The 18,244-nt window shown below is 40.2% G+C and overlaps 1 protein-coding gene across 1 annotated transcript in view; it reads right to left on the reverse strand.

Moving 5' to 3' along the window:
• Nucleotides 1–18,244, reverse strand: part of zgc:101566 (Transmembrane protein 263-B-like) — a 48,255-nt gene that overhangs the window by 26,623 nt on the left and 3,388 nt on the right. The gene's annotated exons all lie outside the window — the stretch shown is intronic.

An 18,244-nucleotide genomic window follows, 5' to 3' on the forward strand; every position in this document is an offset into this window, starting at 1 on the left:
TTATGTTATGAATCTACACAAAAACTTTGATCTGAGATGCTTTTCTGCTCACCACAGTTGTAAAGAGTAATTATTTAAGTTACCGTAGCCTTCCCGTCAGCTCGAACCAGTCTGGCCATTCTCCTCTGATCTCTCTCATCAATAAGGTGTTTCCGCCCACAGAACTGCTGCGCAATGGATGTTTTTTTTTCTCTCGTTTTTTTCGTTTTTCACACCATTCAGATCATGCATCATTTTATGCCATGTGCTGCTGCTACGTGATTGGCTGATTAGATATTTGCATCAATGGACTGTTGAAATTAGTCCTGGTGCAACCTGGTGCACATAATTAGTTGAACAGAGTTAACCTGTGTGCAATTAAATTGTCATGTGATCTCAATATAAGTACACCTGATTCTGGAAGGCCCCAGAGTTTGTTAGAGAACATACCAAAACAGAAAAATTACAGTACCATGGAAACATGTCAGTCAGGATTTGGTTATGAAGCAAATCCCAAATTTTGAACATCTCTCAGGGCACCATTAAATCTGTTATTTAAAATGGGGACAAAAATATTTACAACCGTGACTCTGCCTAGAGGAGATCGTCTACCAAAAGACAGTCACCGGATAAAGAGGGGATTAATCAGAAAAGCAACCAAGAGACCAAGGGTAACTCTTAACATAAATCTATAATTTAAAAAACACATGTTAACTTAGAATACCTTGTATATAAGCATGACTTATGTTGGCTGTGTATGGAGAAAAGAGAAAGAAATACAAAGAGAGGAGAGAAAGAGATTCATCAATCCTCTGAGAGCTCTGCACAGTGCCTGCAGTCAGAAGCTGCACACTGGGGAAATGCCACCGCGATGCGGATGATACTTTCCGTTTTCTGAGCATGTCACTTAAGGAAAATCGGGTTTGTCATTCCGCCCCACATCCTGACATTTCATCTGCACTGTTTGAGCTTTAGAGGCTGAGAGAGAAAGAGAACAGGAGAGATACAGAGAGTGGGTAGTGCCTCAGCCAGCAGTGACCGGTCATGCTACTGAAAGTCAATTCATAATGCAAAAAATTCATTCTATAGCTTCTGTCATGCTTTTCAGTCTTACAGTTCAGTCTGAATGTGTAGCAGTATAATCTCAGAGGTGTTTCACCATTTTAGTGTTCAGTCAGGTGTGTTACAAGGATGATACTCGATACGAAAAGAGTATAGAAAGGAGGATCGCCTTAGGAATTCCCTCCAGATGCAACCATCTTTCCATCCGGAAAGTCATTCGAATATTCCCTCCAAAATCCATTCAGACAGGTAGCTATATCATTAATTACTAAATATATCAACGCTAAGCTTATGAAAATTGAAGAGACTGATATATAATCATATAAACTACTAAGAGTGCTTTACATGGTAGAATGAAATTCATAAGTCATAATTTTGAAGTGGATTTTCAAATGGTTCAGGAGTGGGAGGAGTCAGTGACACACATAACGACATCAGATGGCAGCGATTGGTTAAAGATATGTCAAAACTTGGCTTGTGTTTATTCTGGTTTTTCTTGTTTTTTTCGAAGCACCTAGTGATGTTTCTGCTCACAGGAGAACTAACTGGCTGCGCTGGGCTCTTGCCGATTTCAGACTGAGATGGGGAGTGTCTATAAAAAGACTGGCAAGAGCCCCATCCAAACACAAAGAAACACTATGGACTGGGAGACAGTTTTCCAAATAGGTTTTCTTAGCCACATAATACACTTGTGTTGAGGCCATGGCTTAGATCATTCTATTTTTTATAACGTTCAACATATTTTCTGGGTTATTTATACAAGTAAGAAATAAAAAAGTGACTATTGCCTTATTACCTTTAAAGGCAGTGAGTTTCCAAGGACGTAAATGTTATGAATTTGTTACGCAAGATTGGAAATGTTTCAGAGAGCTGTCACATTAATTAATCCTAGTATGTTGTAAATAAAGAAAAATGGACTTAAAAACCTTGATCAGAATGTAGTCTTTTATGCTATTTCAATAAAATTCATCAAAGGCAGCCTTTTTTTAAAAAAAAAAAAAAAAAAAAAAGTTTATGCCAACATTTTAATAACGTTTCATTGAATATGATTATTTTAATTAGAAACATTTTGTTTGCATACGATTTAGTCTTTTTGAACAAGTCATTATGGTGAATGAATCAGTATCATCCGCTGTCATGGACTGATTCAGTCCTTTCATTCAGGTGCTGCATGATGGGCTCCACGAATATCAAACAGAGATTTTCCGTATATCTTTATGTCATATGTTTTATCACTCTGTGTTAAAACATTAAGTTAAATATGTTGTAAAGATTATATTTGTAATTGCATGTTTGCCAAACCTGATCTGTGCTCCTGAGTCATAAAGAGTTACTCAATGTTTTGATCATGACCGAGATTCGCTCCTCTCTCGTTCAGCGGATAAGATGATTCAGTGAGATCCATGAGTCCTGTCCGAGCTCATTCCGCCCAGCATTTCAGTGCATGCAGTAGCACTCTGTATTGGGCTGGGAATGGAAAAATACTAATTTTTCTACAAAAAGACAAAGCAAGCATGTTGAAATAACTATTTTTACATACTCAAGCTGTTTGCTGTTTGCCTTAAACAGCTACATGCTGCACATTTGGCCAAATCACTCAAAAGAATGAATAGGCGAATCAATCTGAACAGATCATTTAGCTAAACAGATCATTTAACTCATTTAAATAAGCAAAATGTCTCCTACAGCATAACTCAGCCACCAGTTTCTCCTTCAATTTGTCCCCCATCTGTGAGTGTGTATATGTACACTGTATATACTGTAAAATATATACATGAATGTGTTCTGTAATTTAAGAACTAATAAGCTACTAGGCTAAAAACTAAATGGTATGCAAGTATCTAATAAGTATGCGTTTATGGAGAACTAGCTATCTAGTTAAATATAATAATACAGACTAGTATATAAATTCCACGGTAGGGAATCTCTTGGCTTTAGTCATTATCGTTTGGAATTTATTTCACTCTGTTACGTCATCATATGTTATAACCGACGATACACTTTTCTGAGATATCGTAGGTATCGTGACATCTTTTTCTATGTTTTTTTTTTTTTTCATTATTTATTGCAAACTATTGAAACAGATTTGATAGAGATTTCTACTGATTTTTTAAATTAAATTTTACTTTTTTTTAACAAAAAAAAAAAAAAAAAAAAAAACAATCTTCCAGTATTCATTTATTTTTTGGACACATTAAATAAAAGTATCACCAAACAAATTATTTCTTTTTTAAATTATATTATACTGTATTATATTATGTTGTATTGTATTGTATTATATTTCATTACACTTAAATGCAACACTACTGTTTTGCTGGCAGTTGGTTAGGAAACCTAAATATGGTGATACATATCAGGTATCGTAGAAATGCCCAGAAATATCATGATATGATATTTTCACCCACCCCTGACTACTTACAGACGTATTTTGTCATGTTCTTTATACACATACTGAGCTACACACTATGGGTCCCTGGTGATCTAGCGGCTAAGAATCCTGCGCTCTCATCGCTGCGGCCCGCGGCCAACAGCAATCATCACTGCGGCCCGCAGCCAACAACAACAACAACAACGACAACAACAACAACATCAACTGAGCTAGACATTACACAATTCTGTTCACAGCTCATTGTTTCTTGTTATTTCATCACTTATCTGACAAAGATTGTAAGTTACTTTCCATAATTTTGGCATTTTAGGGGTTAAGAACCGACGTTTGTTTTCACGACACAGTTTTTAATAGCTGGCCGTACCCCACGCCTCTCCCCGAACGCCTTCTCTGTAAACAGTTTGCCTTGCAGAACAGATTTGCGCAGAATGCTGATGAGCAGTAAAAGAGTTTTGCCGACCACAAGCAAGTAGTGAACAAAATAAACCTCGCAGTCATCTTTCAGGAGATTTGGCTGCAGCTCTGCTTATGTCTGTGAACTCATACTGAGAGCAGCTGGTTGAGTTTTCCTGAACATCATTCCAGTTTGTGAGTTCTAACCACAGAGTTAATGCAATGTAACGGATACGACTCTGACGTGCATCTCAGCATCTTCGCCTGTCTTTACATTTCCTCTGTCTTCATTTAAATACACGAAGATGCTGGGCAAAGCGTTCGAATACTAGTGACTGGGTCTCTGTGGATTTGCTTCCCCATGGGAACAACCGCCAGGTACCATTATGGGCTCTACTAACAGGGAAGAGATGAGTGCAAGGAGGACAAGAAGACATCTCGCACAGCTTGAAAAACATCCCGACACCTCTGTCGGACCCTCGTTTGTCCATTAATAGCACACAGTGGGGAGAGAGGGGGGGAGAGGGAGAGGGAGAGAGAGAGAGAGAGAGAGAGAGAGATCGCATTCTGTCACTATTCTCTAAAAAAAGAAAGAAGGAACATGACAAGAAATGAGACAAGGAATAAAATGGACTGCAAGAGAGAGAGAGAGAGAGAGAGATAGAGAGAGAGAGAGAGAGAGAGAGAGAGAGGACCAATTGTATTTTTGTGAACAGCATGAGTGAGTGAGAGAGTGAGAGAGATCCATAGAGATGTATAGAGAGAAAACCCATGAGGATAAGGGATAAAGAAGACGAAGAGATAAAGTCAAATGTCAGCATGAATAAACAGAGAGAGTAAGTAAAGAGGGAAAAGACATAAGCTGTGAGACTACCACACAGAGATACAGACTAACAAGGATAAAAAAAAAAAAAAGAGAGATGGAGAACCGAAAGCCAGCCAGATAAATATAACAGAGAGAGAGACAGAGAGAGACAGAGAGATAGTCTGAGAACAAAGCAAGGGAGGAAGAGTCTGAAAAGAGAGAGAGAGGTGAGAGAGTGAAAAGGGAGAGACACAGAGGGACAGAGAGAGGAAGAGTATGAAAAGAGAAAGCAAGAAAGTGATGGAGAAATAGTCTGGAAAGAGAGAGAGAAATGTTTGTACATTTGTTTCTATTTATTTATTTCTGTAGTTATTTTCTAACTTGCTCCCAAAGTCTGTATCCAAGCTTTGGCAATACAAATGTTAATATCTGTCATGCCAGTAAAACAACCTTTTGACTTTGACTTTGAGAGAGAGAGAGAGAGAGAGAGAGAGAGGGAGAGAGGAAGAGCATGAAAATGCAAAGTGCAAAGAGACAGATATGCGCTTTTAGTACGAGAAAGAGAGAAAGAGAAAGAGAGAGGAAGAGTTTGGAGACAGAGAGTCAGAGAAAGGCAACAAGTGACTGGGGAGTAGGAGGGCCAAGGAGGGGACAGAGAGAGAGAGTGAGAGAGAATGAGAGAGAGAGGAATGGTCAATGATGAAGTGTCATCATTTCCACCTTCTGATCAGACTCGACTGTGCTCCCTTCCTGCACTGCGGTGAAAAGAAAGACTGCCGTCTCTCATCCCTCTGAATAAAGGGGAGTATGATGAGGATGCTCCTTCCCTCCCTCACATGCTGCGCTGTTACTGAGCCGCTCCTGCAATAACACATAACTACACCCTGTCACCATTAAGAAACAATTGGAGGTGAAAAGCACAGCTAAATGGATAAACAGTGTTCTACCTTTCTTCAGTCGAGAGCTCACGTCATTCGTGTCGTTTGATCAAACAGCCTCTGTCATGTCGTCGCTGCCTGGTGCACTCTCAGAGGTGAACACACTTACTACTCACTCACTACACACTCAGGCACTTTCAGAGGTGACAGTGTTTATGAGTATATGTATAAAATACGCAGGTGGGTGCGAGCTCAGGGGCGGATCGATTGCGTCGTGAATACCAGGATATTTCTGCACAAAACCTGGTTGCCTCTGCCAGGAGGTTACGACTTGCCTATATATTAGAAGCGTAAAAAAACATACTTCCAAATCAACACAGAAATGGTTGCAGAATCAATGGCCATCTCAGTCTCTGGATTTGAACCCTACAGAAAATCACTGGTCTGAATTAAAGAAAGCATCCTCACGGGCAAAGCTAAGATTATAAAGATTACAAGATGATTATAAGTTCCATCTACGAGTGTCTCCAAAGTTGTTAGACTTTACAGGAAGAGACTCAGTGCTGTTATTCTCTTCAGGTGAGGATTTTGAGGGGGTGCCAATAATTTTGGACCCAGTGGTTGTGCAGGGAAAGAAAAGTTGGGAAAAATATTTCTTTAAAATAAAACTACACATTGTCCCCATATGCACAAAATAGCATATGCTTTGAGCAGTATTTTGTACAAACCTAATTGGCCACTTTAATAGGAACACCTGTACACCAGCTCGTTTGTGCAAATTAGTTAATTTTCACATCAAACATCAGGATGGGGAAAAAAGTGTGATCTCAGTGACTTTGACCGTGGCATGGTTGTTGGTGCTGGACAGGTTCACAGAAACTGGACAGTTGATGATTAGTCAACTGGGTAAAAGACCAGGCAACATTAGGTAAAAAAGGTAAAAAGACCAGGCAACATTCTTCCAATCTTCAGTTGTCCAGTTTCGATGAAGCTGTGCCCAGGGTAGTCTCAGATTCCTGTTCTTGGCTGACAGTAGTGGAACCCAAAGTGGTCTTCTGCTGTCGAAGCCCATCCTCCTCAAGATTTGACGTGCTGTGCCTTAATGAGATGCTTTTCTGTCCAGCATGATTGTAAAGAGTGTTTATATGAGTTACTGCAGACTTCCTGTCAGCTCCCCATTCTGATGTTTGATGTGAACATTAACTAAAGCTCTTGATCTGTATCTGCATGATTTTATGCATTGTGCTACTGCCATATGATTGGATAATTACATGAATGAGCAGGTACAGTACAAGAATATACCTAATAAAGTGGACACACGGGTGCCAGTAATTCTGAAACTGATTGTATATTCGTGTGCTGAGATGAAAATTTCTGTTAGTTAACATTATTCACTCCCACGACTCTGTGTGTCATGGACTGAAATCTACAGAGTGCTCACACACACACACACACACACACATATCTTGAGCTCAAAGCAGGAGCCTTGAAGTTTAGCCTCAGAGTTTATTTCCCCCCAAAAAGTCCCGTCTGTGCTCTTTGGCTCCGTGACGAAGCCCTGATAACAAAGCAGACAGCGAGAGGCGCTGATGTGTATCGGCCCTGACGCACTGCGAGCCGTGGCCCTGAGTGTGTGTGACACCGCAGTGTGACTGTGCGGTTAATGGATGAGAAGCTGCAGGAAGTTTCCTACAGTTCAGCAGAAAGCACCATAATGACACAGATTTCCCAGAGAGCTCACGGCTCAAAAAAACAACCATAACCAGCGAGCTCAGAAATTATCCGGACAGTAATGCGTTTGTTGTTATTCTGGCTCTGTGCTATAACTCGTTACTTGAATGAGCTTTGGATTCATTGTATGAACAGATTAAAACTTCTGTGACAATATTTAGCCATGACATCCATTTTTCCCCACTGGAATTATTTTAGATAATATGATATTTTTGATGCTTTTACTGCAGCTGCATTCTGCAGTCTGGAGTCATTTGCTGTTTTGCTGTATAAGTTTTATGCTGTTTTGTAGCATAGCGAATGTTTATAGCTGCTATAACATAAGTGATAACTTGTTTCACAGTATTTCGCAATGCTAAATCTAACTCTGAACTGATAAAAAGTATGACGTGTCATTCTTTAATAAATAAAAAATTATTTTTTTATTTATTTCCCCCTTCTTTTTATTTATTTTCCCCTTCTTTGAACACTTTTATCTTTAGAAAATAAAACAAATTTATTTTTCTCTCTTGTAATGTATCTTTTCTGCTATTTTCTGAGATGTGCTTTGAGATGTAGTTTATGTAGCAAATACTCTTTAAAAAATAAACTGTATTATTATTATTAATTTACACAGCTTCACTTCTGATTGGTCATTATTACATATTTCCCATTTGAAAAGGAAAAGAAGGCGTGGTCTCTGGGCCTGTCAGTTCAAGTGAAGAAGGCGTGGCCTCTGGGCCTGTCAGTTCAAGTGAAGAAGGCGTGGCCTCTGGGCCTGTCAGTTCAAGTGAAGAAGGCGTGGCATCTGGGTGTGTCAGTTCAAGTGAAGAAGGTGTGGCCTCTGGGTGTGTCAGTTTGAATGAAGGAGGTGTGGCCTCTGTGCCCTTTAGTCAAAATGAAGGAGGTGTGGCCTCTGTGCCTGTCAGTTCAAGTGAAGGAGGTGTGGCCTCTGTGCCTGTCAGTTCAAGTGAAGGAGGCGTAGCCTCTGTGGGCTTCCACTGCTTTAATGTATTATTTATCCTCATTCTCAGATTTAAAAAAAAACAAAAAACACACACAACTACAATTTTGAAAATGAAGCAAAGAAAAGCTGAAATTTCCACTCCTCCCAGGTGTTCCTTTCTACCCGGTGCCATAATGGCCGATGAAAATGTTGATCGGATAGTAGCGCAGTATGTGCCCTCTCTGCCTCTCTCAGTAATCCATCACCAGACTCTCATACTTTGATCGCTGCATATGCCGATGTGGCATCTTTCTGTCTGGGGTCTGATAAAAAAAAATAATAATTAAAAAAAAAACACACGCTCAGGCTGAAAACGCAGGTGGACGCTGTGCCTCGCACCTTGTCCGCCTGCCAGCCCATCCATCATACTTTCACAGAACATCACGCACACTATGGCACACACACATCCGTGTGCACTGGATCTGTCAGGATGATGGAGTGGCTCACATGGCCCCCAGCAAACAGGACACAAGCAGGAAAAGTCAATAAAGCTTCATTTTGCTCTATTAATAGCTCATCTGACTTCTAAAGTCCTCTTCGGTGGTCATTCATAACAGGACACTGCAGACAAGAGGAGTTTTTTTAATTTCAGCTCACTATGGAAGGAACACTTCACACAACAACACTAGCGTTCATAATAACGATAGCCAGGCAATGCTAATGTACGCTATACTAATGGCACCCATCAGCTATTAAAGGTAAAATCTTTATCTAATGACTGCCTTTTTCTGTCTCAGCAGACAATTAGGAGTAATTACACGATTTGAGTCGAGGTGCAAATGGAGTCTGGCCTAAGAGTGGAGAAAATGTGCGTGAGTCTAAGAGTGTGTGTGGGGAAAAACTTTCAAAAGGTGAATCTGAATGAAAATGAGAAAATAACATTTTAAAAGCATGGCTGAATCTCCGGGGCCATCTTTATGGATGTTCCAGTACTTTATCGGCACGAGTGAAGCGTTAGATGAACCTACAGAGAACCAAAGGACCAAGTAAACAGAAGAGAAACAACAGAACAGAAACTACGAACGACAGCAGACATTAAAATCTGTGAAGCTGTTTACGGCCAGATTGTGTACACACACACACACACACACAGAAATTACGTCTCATCAGTGAGGTTATTCACTAATCAGAGTGTTCAGTGGGGTTGAGGTAAAGGCTCTGTGCAAACCACTCGAGTTCTTCCACTCCAACCTTGGCAAATGATGTCTTCATGGAGCTCGCTTTGTGCACAGGGGCATCGTCATGCTGGAACAGGTTCAGGCCTCTTCGTTCCGAAGAGAAATTGTAATGCTACAGCATACAAAGACATTCTAGACAATTGCGTGCTTCCAACTTTGTGGCAACAGTTTGGGGAAGAACCACACATGGTTGTGATAGTCAAGTGTCCACATACTTTTGACTATATAATGTACATCTGTGTTTGTTTTTTCTAGCTGTTTTTACAGTAACAGGTCTCTCTTGAATCTCAGGGAAGATAAATAAAGGAAACTGATTCAGGGCACTTTTAATGAACCTTGTATCTGACTGAATGAGGTGGGTAATAATCTGTTCAATAGGAACCTTTGTGTCTGATTATTTGCACTATTGGAATGTGTGTGTGTGTTCTGTGCAGATGTGTTTGAATCATGATGCAGTCCTTGTGCAGTAAAACTGCCCTGTTAGAAAACACAACTCACAATATAATTCTGAATCTTTTTAATGGAGGCTGGATGGGAGGTGAGATTGGCAGCGAATGAATATTTCGAGGCAGATGCGGGACATGAATTGACGTCATTAAAGTTGGCTTGGTGTTTGATAGGCTATTCATTCAGCGAGGATGCAGCTCTCGGGAAAAAAAAAAGTGGAAAAACTGTAATACTGGTAGCATTAGAAGATTCATAATAACAGATAATGTGTGTATTTTCTGTTATTTTCATTTTCAAGCATCCTTGTTCCTAAGTGTTGTGCAATTATGCTTCCTCTCACTGTCCTGTTCAATAATCACAGTCGGTTGAGGCTTTTGTTGTGACGCAGTGGTGTAGCCAGAAATTAAGTTAGGATATGTGTGACACACTCATGCATTTTGTTGTTTGCTAACCAGTAGTACAGTAGTAGAGGCAGTGGTATTCTGAATTTGTCATCTAGGCAAATTATTTAAAGGACGATCTACCATCAACCAATCTTATCATATTAATAATGTTAACTGGCATAGGAAATAAAATACCTTCATGACCGTTCAACTGCAAATAATTAAAAGAACATGAGAGTAATAGGAAAAAAATTACACATTACAAAACCACATGTACCTTTCTTTCTTTTTTCCCCCCATTTTCTCCCATTTTCTCCCTAATTTCCACCCACAAGCCAGTTCTCCCAAATCATACAACAGCTACCACTGGGGCTAACATGTGCTTCCTCTGAGCCACATGAAGACACATCTATTCTGAACTGTTAATTGCTTCATTACAGGGAAGCGTAACACATTCAGAGCAAAGTGCTATCTGCCCTCTTCTGCATACATGAGCTCGCAAACGTCCACGATTGGCTAGAGTCCCTGAGATTTACAGGGGAGAGAGGATGCCATCCTTCCCACCCCGAGAGCACGGCCAGTTTTGCTCTCTTGTCGGGATTCGTACGTGTGAAGGCAGATGTTATCGTGAACACTTTCTGTTGCACCACTCGGGAGCCACCAAAGCTACCTTTCTTCTTCTCATCCTGTACTTAATCGACTGTCATTTTGATATCCCAGAGCTCAGAGTGCAGCTATCTGGCCAGTAGCTTTCAAACAGAAATGGGAAAGATCCGTGACTCTGATTGGTTAATCCTATATCAGCCGTTAGACAATAAAATATAATTCAACACTAAAGGGACACATTTTTTTGAAGGCTGGAAATTATGATGATAACTCGATTGATGCTTGATGAACATAATTACAGAGCAGTTGCTGCACAAAACAATATAATCTGACACGATTATAATGAGTGACGGTGAAAGATCCAAAACATTCAGTGACCTCAGGAAACACTGATGTTCGAGAGCATCATGAGAAAATGTAACCCATAACAGAACCTTGTTTTCACGAAGAGCATTTATTAATAAAAATGATCTAAAGTGGAGGGCATTACTATCCACCTCTGGCTGCGCGCTCATCCATTGTGCCAACAAGTCGCCACTTGTTGATTTGATGTAGCTTTTTAGGTCATGAGGCAAAGTGAATGAGGATTTATTTAAAACAGCTCAGAGGTGCACAGCAGGTCTTAAAGTTTCTGTGTGAGTCAGTGAGAGCGCCGCTGTGTTCCGCTCGTGCCAATTATTTACGCCTACTCCAAATTTCAAATACCCAAATTTGACAGGTGCATCTTTTAGAAACACCCATGAAGAGCACTTGGGGGGGAAAAAAACAAAGCCAGATTAAGTGGGGGGAAAAAATGCAAATTCGCCAGTCTCTGAGAGATGAAGTAACAGGAAGCGGCTGCTTTTACACCTCCACTTGGTTATCTCTTCTTCCGACCGAATAATCAGTGATGCAAATAAAGCCCAGACGTCTTCATGAGGCTGCTCTACCAGAGAGCCAGATAAACACAGTGTTCACAATTCTACACCTGTGTAAAGCTCATTGATTTTTTGTTCTACCCTCAGTTAATTCTTGGAAAAACTGCAATTTCAGAATGTTCAGGATTACTGAAAGGTATAAAAGTCTATGAAGATTTGTTTTTATTCTACTACTTATCTAAACCTAAGGCAGAAGGTTGCTGAGGTAACAGCACTTTCTTAAACCACACAACTGTTGAATTCTTCATTCTGATTAGTCAGAAGGTGATAATTAATTTTCTATAACAGCACGTTACGCCCAAGTGTGATATTCCTTAATTATTCAATGATTTGTTATTTTAAACTGAAACAAGTCAGGTTTTAGACTGTGTGAGAAACTGAAATATGTCTGAATATCTGCTCATACCTAATCTCTGTTATTTTTTTCGTATTGCTGTGACACATATACGCGCTTCTAAATGACTAACACCTGTTATTGACTCAATTAGTACACTAATGTACTTGTTATGTCTTCTCATCCCTACTGTTCTCAGATGGAATGGTGCTTTAGATACATATGTCACTGCAGATGAAAGACTACAATGAAATCAGCATGTACCCATTCTGTGTAATCTTCCACAGCCGTATTAGCACGCTAGCACACTATGGTTGCCCTCCAATCCCCCCCGACTTCAGTCTCCCACCTGCAGCAATTGTGCACAGTGCTGATGCCAGTTTGTGTTTTCAGTTTTGTGACGCTACGAAAACAGCTCATCTCTATTTCGCTATATAACAGCAGTTTCAGTTAAACTTCTCTTTTTTTGTCAGTTTCCTTTGGCTTTTTGACAGAATCATCTCCCTATAAAGTGCACAAATTAAAAAAAAATTAAAAATAATATTTAAATTCACAACATTTTAGGTTTGGGTCAGCTTTCTGGATACCAAAACTGCTGCGTCATTGCATCTGAAGTCACTGTGGATGCTCTGATAGCATTTTTATGTGAGATCCATTAAAATTATGTATAATCCCAAATATCTGCCCGTAATAAATCCCTTTTCAAACTGCAGAAAAATCAGTCTCTACATTTGGATGTATTTTCCCCAGCTGGACAAAGACAAGATTTGTATGTTTGTTCATTCACACACCCATCCACCCATCCATCCAGACAGACTGATACAGACAGAGAGATGCAAACAAGATGTAGTGTCAAAGTAACCAACACAGGAAACAATATAACCAACTTCCTTCATTTCTTCATCTCTCATTTCTAAAAAAAAAAAACTGATGCAGCCAGTTGAGAGTTGGTTACTTTGCAGTTTCATTAAGGGCCTCATGTTACCACACCAAAAACTGTAATGTTGACAATGCACGAAACGACCTCATTACCAACAGAGAGCAAAAAACAACAACAAGAACAAAAACAAGCAAGACTGAGCTCCATTAGTTCACACTATGCCTCTGCCCAGATATACACTGATCAGCCATAACATTAAAACCACCCGCCTAATATTGTGTAGGTCCCCCTTGTGCCACCAAAACAGCTCTGGCCTGTTGAGGCATGGCCACAAGACCTCTGAAGGTGTGCTGTGGTATCTGGCACTAAGACGGTACCAGCAGATCCTTTAAGTTGCGAGGTGGGGCCTCCATGGATCGGACTTGTTTGTCCAACACATCCCCCAGATGCTCAACTGGATTGAGATCTGGGGAATTTGTAGGCCGAGTCAACACCTTGAACTCTGTCATGTTCCTCAAACCATTCCTGAGCAAAGTAAAATTCACATGAATGCCAGGACCCAATGTTTCCCAGCAGAACATTGCCCACAGCATCACACTGCCTCTATTGGCTTGCCTTCTTCCCATACTGCATCCTAGTGCCAGGTAAGTGACGCACACACACCCGGTTGTCCACATGATGTAAAAGAAAACATGATTCATCAGACCAGTCCACCTTCTTCAGTTGCTCCATGCTCCAGTTCTTTCGGCGGTGGACAGGGGTCAGCATGGGCACTCTGACTGCTCTGTGGCTACACAGCCCCATACGCAGCAAGCTGCGATGCACTGTGTTCTGACACCTTTCTGTCATAGCCAGCATGAACTTTTTCAGCAATTTGTGCTACAATAGATCTTCTGTGGGATCGGACCAGATGGGCTAGCTAGGAACATACCACACGACCTGCCATTTTGGAGATGCTCTGACCCAGTCGTCTAGCCATCACAATTCGGCCCTTGTTAAAAGTCGCTCAGATCCTTATGCTTGCCCATTTTTCCTGCTTCCAACAGATCCGCTTTGAGAACTGACTGTTCACTCGCTGCCTAATATATCCCACCCCTTGACAGGTGCCACTGTAACGAGATAATCAATGTTATTCACTTCACCTGTCCGTGGTTTTAATGTTATGGCTGATCGGTGTATAATATAATGAGAGCGAGGCAAAGACAGACTAGCAGAGACAGACTAGCAGAGACAGACTGGCAGAGACAGACTGGCAGAGACAGACTGGCAGAGACAGACTGGCAGAGACAGACACACTCAGAGATACACTGACTGATAGACAGACTGACTGACAGACATACAGACAGACAGAGATGCCCAGACTGACTGACAGACTGAAAGAACGACAAACAGATAGATACAGCAGACAAATAGGACACAAACATACAAATAGACAGGTAGGTAGACAGGAAGATAGAAAGAAAGACGCATAGCCAGACAACAGACATATAAAGAGATACAGTAAACAAAAAGTCAAAAACACAGGCAGACAGAGAAACAGATGAATTAAAATGTAGACATACAGAAAGACAGACAGACAGATAAAGAGAAAGCTAGACAGACAGACAGACAGACAGCTAGCCAAAAACAAAGACAAACAGAAGGATAGACAAATTAACAGACACAGACAGACAAGAGATTTTCTTAGATCAAGTGAAATCCTGACAGACAGACAGGAGTTATTCCTTTATTCTTAGACATTTTAAATACAGTGGTAATTCCGTGGTAACTATTTTTAAAAACAGTAGTGTACTAATCGAATGCCTCATTGCACCAAGTCAAATAGGTTCGAGTTAATATATTAAAGTGCCAAGTCACATGACCAATCAGAAACCAGACTGCAGGGGACTGTCCTCATTTAGAAGGAATAATGGCAGAGTCTGTGTTCTGGCAGAGCAGCCAGTCGGATCTGTATGACAGAGTAGGAGCACAGTATTTTTCCGCTGCGTCTGATAAGCTGTTTGACAAAGACGTTTGTCTACAATACCTCAAAAAATTGTCTGCAGTTGGCCTTTGCCTTCTCGAGTGGACAGAAAATGCCACTACTAAATTTGCATAAACCTGCCAGTGTATAAGACAAATGCAGGTGGATGCAGACGCAGTACATCTACACCGAGATGCTTTATGAATCTAGTTTTGAGCACACCATCATTACATAACAGCTGTCTGACAGCAAATCCGGGCAAACTAAACTTCCCAACAGTCTCAGTAATAAATATGCCACATTATTTACTCTATAATAAAAAATACATGTGCTCTGAGCAGTTTCAGGACTGAGTGGTCACAAAAAAAAGAGCGATTGATTCAGCGCAGCTTTTATTCATGAGAAAAACAAGCATCTGACCTGCCAGACAAGGTTATGCAACCACCTACGCATCACCACCCTACCGAGAGCAATTTATATACAGTTTAAGTTCAAGTAAGTTACCGAGGCACAACTGCTGTCAGTGTGATCGTTGGTCTGTACATGGGAGCAAAAAAGAAAATGCAATAACTGATGTAAAAATCAGCAGGAGAGTATAAAAAGCCCAGGAGTGCGAGAAAGCATCATTTTTCATTATCAATAATGGATTGAAACAGGATTAATCCAGCTATCGCTGCTTAACACATCCACACAGCAGATGCACCAGACCTCTCAACGATGGCAATGTGCTTTCAGAGAGGAGCTGAATATAAATAACCAGGTTTCTTTCTAAAAAAGTCCATTTTCCCTTTTATCCATTTTACAGCTTGTCAGGATCTGTTCTAAAACTGAGCAAGGACAGAATCAAGACGTGATCAAGTGAATGCACTGTATCCTCCCAGTCATCACAGGTTGTGCTCTTTTGAGTGATTTTCCTTCTAACGGGTTACAGTTTGAGTCTCACTGGAGTCCTTAATTTATTGACTTGAGACTCAGACTTCAAAGTCATGACTTGTAACACAACTTGGAATTAAAAGCTTAAAATTTGGTGTTTGTGTTATTGAGTTGTGACGACTCAGTTTGATTCAGACTTTAACTTGAATTTCAGTGCTTACAAAGCACCACTCATATTGGACTTCAATGCTCATGGCACACAACTTAATTTGGACTTCAATACTTATTACTCAATTTGATTCAGACTTTCACTCGAACTTCAGGGCTTATAAATCACAACTCATAATGAACTTCAGTGCTTATGACTCAGTTTGATTCAGACTTTAACTTGAATTTCAGTGCTTACAAAGCACCACTCATATTGGACTTCAATGCTTATGACTCACAACTCAACTTGAATTTCAGTGCTTATGACTCGCAACTCAATTTGAACTTCACTGCTTTTGACTCTCAATTTGAGTCGGATTTCACTTGAATTTCAGTGCTTATGATTCGCAACTCAATTTGAGCTTCACTGCTTTTGACTCTCAATTTGATTCGGATTTCACTTGAACTTCAGTGCTTATGACTTGCAACTCAACTTGAACTTCACTGCTTTTGACTCTCAATTTGAGTCGGATTTCACTTGAATTTCAGTGCTTATGACTCACAACTCCACTTGAACTTCAATGCTTACGACTCAGTTTGATTCAGACTTTAACTTGAATTTCAGTGCTTACAAAGCACCCTCATATTGGACTTCAATGCTTATGACTCACAACTCAACTTGAACTTCAGTGCTTATGACTCTCGATTTGATTCGGACTTCGACTTGAACGTCAGTGCTTGTAAATCACAACTCAACTTAAACTTCAATGCTTATGACTCGCAACCTAATTACGACTTCCGTGCTTATGACTCACAGCTCAACTTGGTTTAATTTCTCTCAATTTGATTTAGGCTTCAACTTGAATTTCAATACTTGTGACAAAAAAACTCAACTTGGACTTCAAAGCTTAAGACTCACAGCTCAGTCTGGACACAGCAGTAGTATCTGTTTAACTCGTAAATGCATTGGGTCTTAAGACTAGGTTGACTTGAGAGTCAGAACTAAGGGACGACTTGCGACTTGAATCAGAGCTGTAAAAACTCAGTACCAAAAATAGGAACGACTACCAACCAATGCAAGAATTACAGAACAGGCTACAGCACCCAATATGATCTCTTGCAAATTCGCCCTTGCTGATTTGGTGTGAACTCAAACGAAATCCAACAGCATCAGCCTTGTTCATTCTAATTAAATCTTATTTGCCTTTATAAACTATTCATCCACAGTTTATTTCTGTTTTTTTAAAAGAGAATTGAATCTGATCACGAAGTCTTCCTGTTTAATTCTGCTCCTCAGCTCTCGATGCTGATGTTGATTCAAACCATCCGGTAGCTAATGAACTTCACGTGAACTAATAAAGTAATGGAATAGCTTTGAAGACAATGACAGGAATTCATACAATATTAATGAACTGAAAAATTCAGTAAAAAGGAATGCAGACCTGGTGTGTTTGCAGTGCATTTATTGCATCTTGCAAACACACACTGCCATCTTGTGCAAGAAAATAGCACTACAGATCTCCTCATTAAGCATTTTTTCCCCTTCACCAGCTCTGAAAATCCTTTGATCAATGCATTTGCAATCAGCATTAGGCTTCAGACAGAGAGATCTGACAAAGTAAAGTGCACAGGGGATAAGCACATAAGAGCTGCTGTGTTCATTTTGTACACTGTCCCAGAAACGTGTGTTTGAAGGTTTATAGCTGGTTAAACCCTCAACTTGTAGTCGGATCTCCAACTGTTTTCAGATTGTTTATTTACAGACTGTTTTTTTTCTGAGTGTCCTCTCTAAACCTACAACTATGCACTGAGAATATTAAGAACCTTTGAGAATTAAAGAAAAAATCCACCCTGAAAAACTCGATTGCTTATCTGTGATCTTTAATTCTGAAAAGATTTACTGTAATGAAATTATGAGTTGAACTTTTTTTTCTGTATGTTATTCTATTTTCATTTTGGTTAACAGGTTTTCTGTATTACCCACAACGCCGCTTGACTACCTACTGACAGTGGAAGAGTGTGATGCGGCAGCGCTTTAGTCCTTTGGTCTGTCCAGTGCTCTCACCACCTCATCTGTACACTCTACTCAAACAGCTTCCAAAGCTTCAACTTTCATGCTAACATCACCGCTGTCAATATCATCATGCTCGTCGTTTCACAGATCGCTAATTAGCCGAGACAAGACAAGGATGAGAAATCCAGACAGTAAATATGACTTTGAGCATCACTGGAAAATGATGAGTGTGAAAAGAAGCTCTTGCTCTATTTTTTTTTTAAGAAGCTAACAACAAAAC

The sequence above is a fragment of the Pangasianodon hypophthalmus genome, chromosome 7 (assembly GCF_027358585.1).
Source record: "Pangasianodon hypophthalmus isolate fPanHyp1 chromosome 7, fPanHyp1.pri, whole genome shotgun sequence".
Classification (NCBI taxonomy): Eukaryota; Metazoa; Chordata; class Actinopteri; order Siluriformes; family Pangasiidae; genus Pangasianodon; species Pangasianodon hypophthalmus.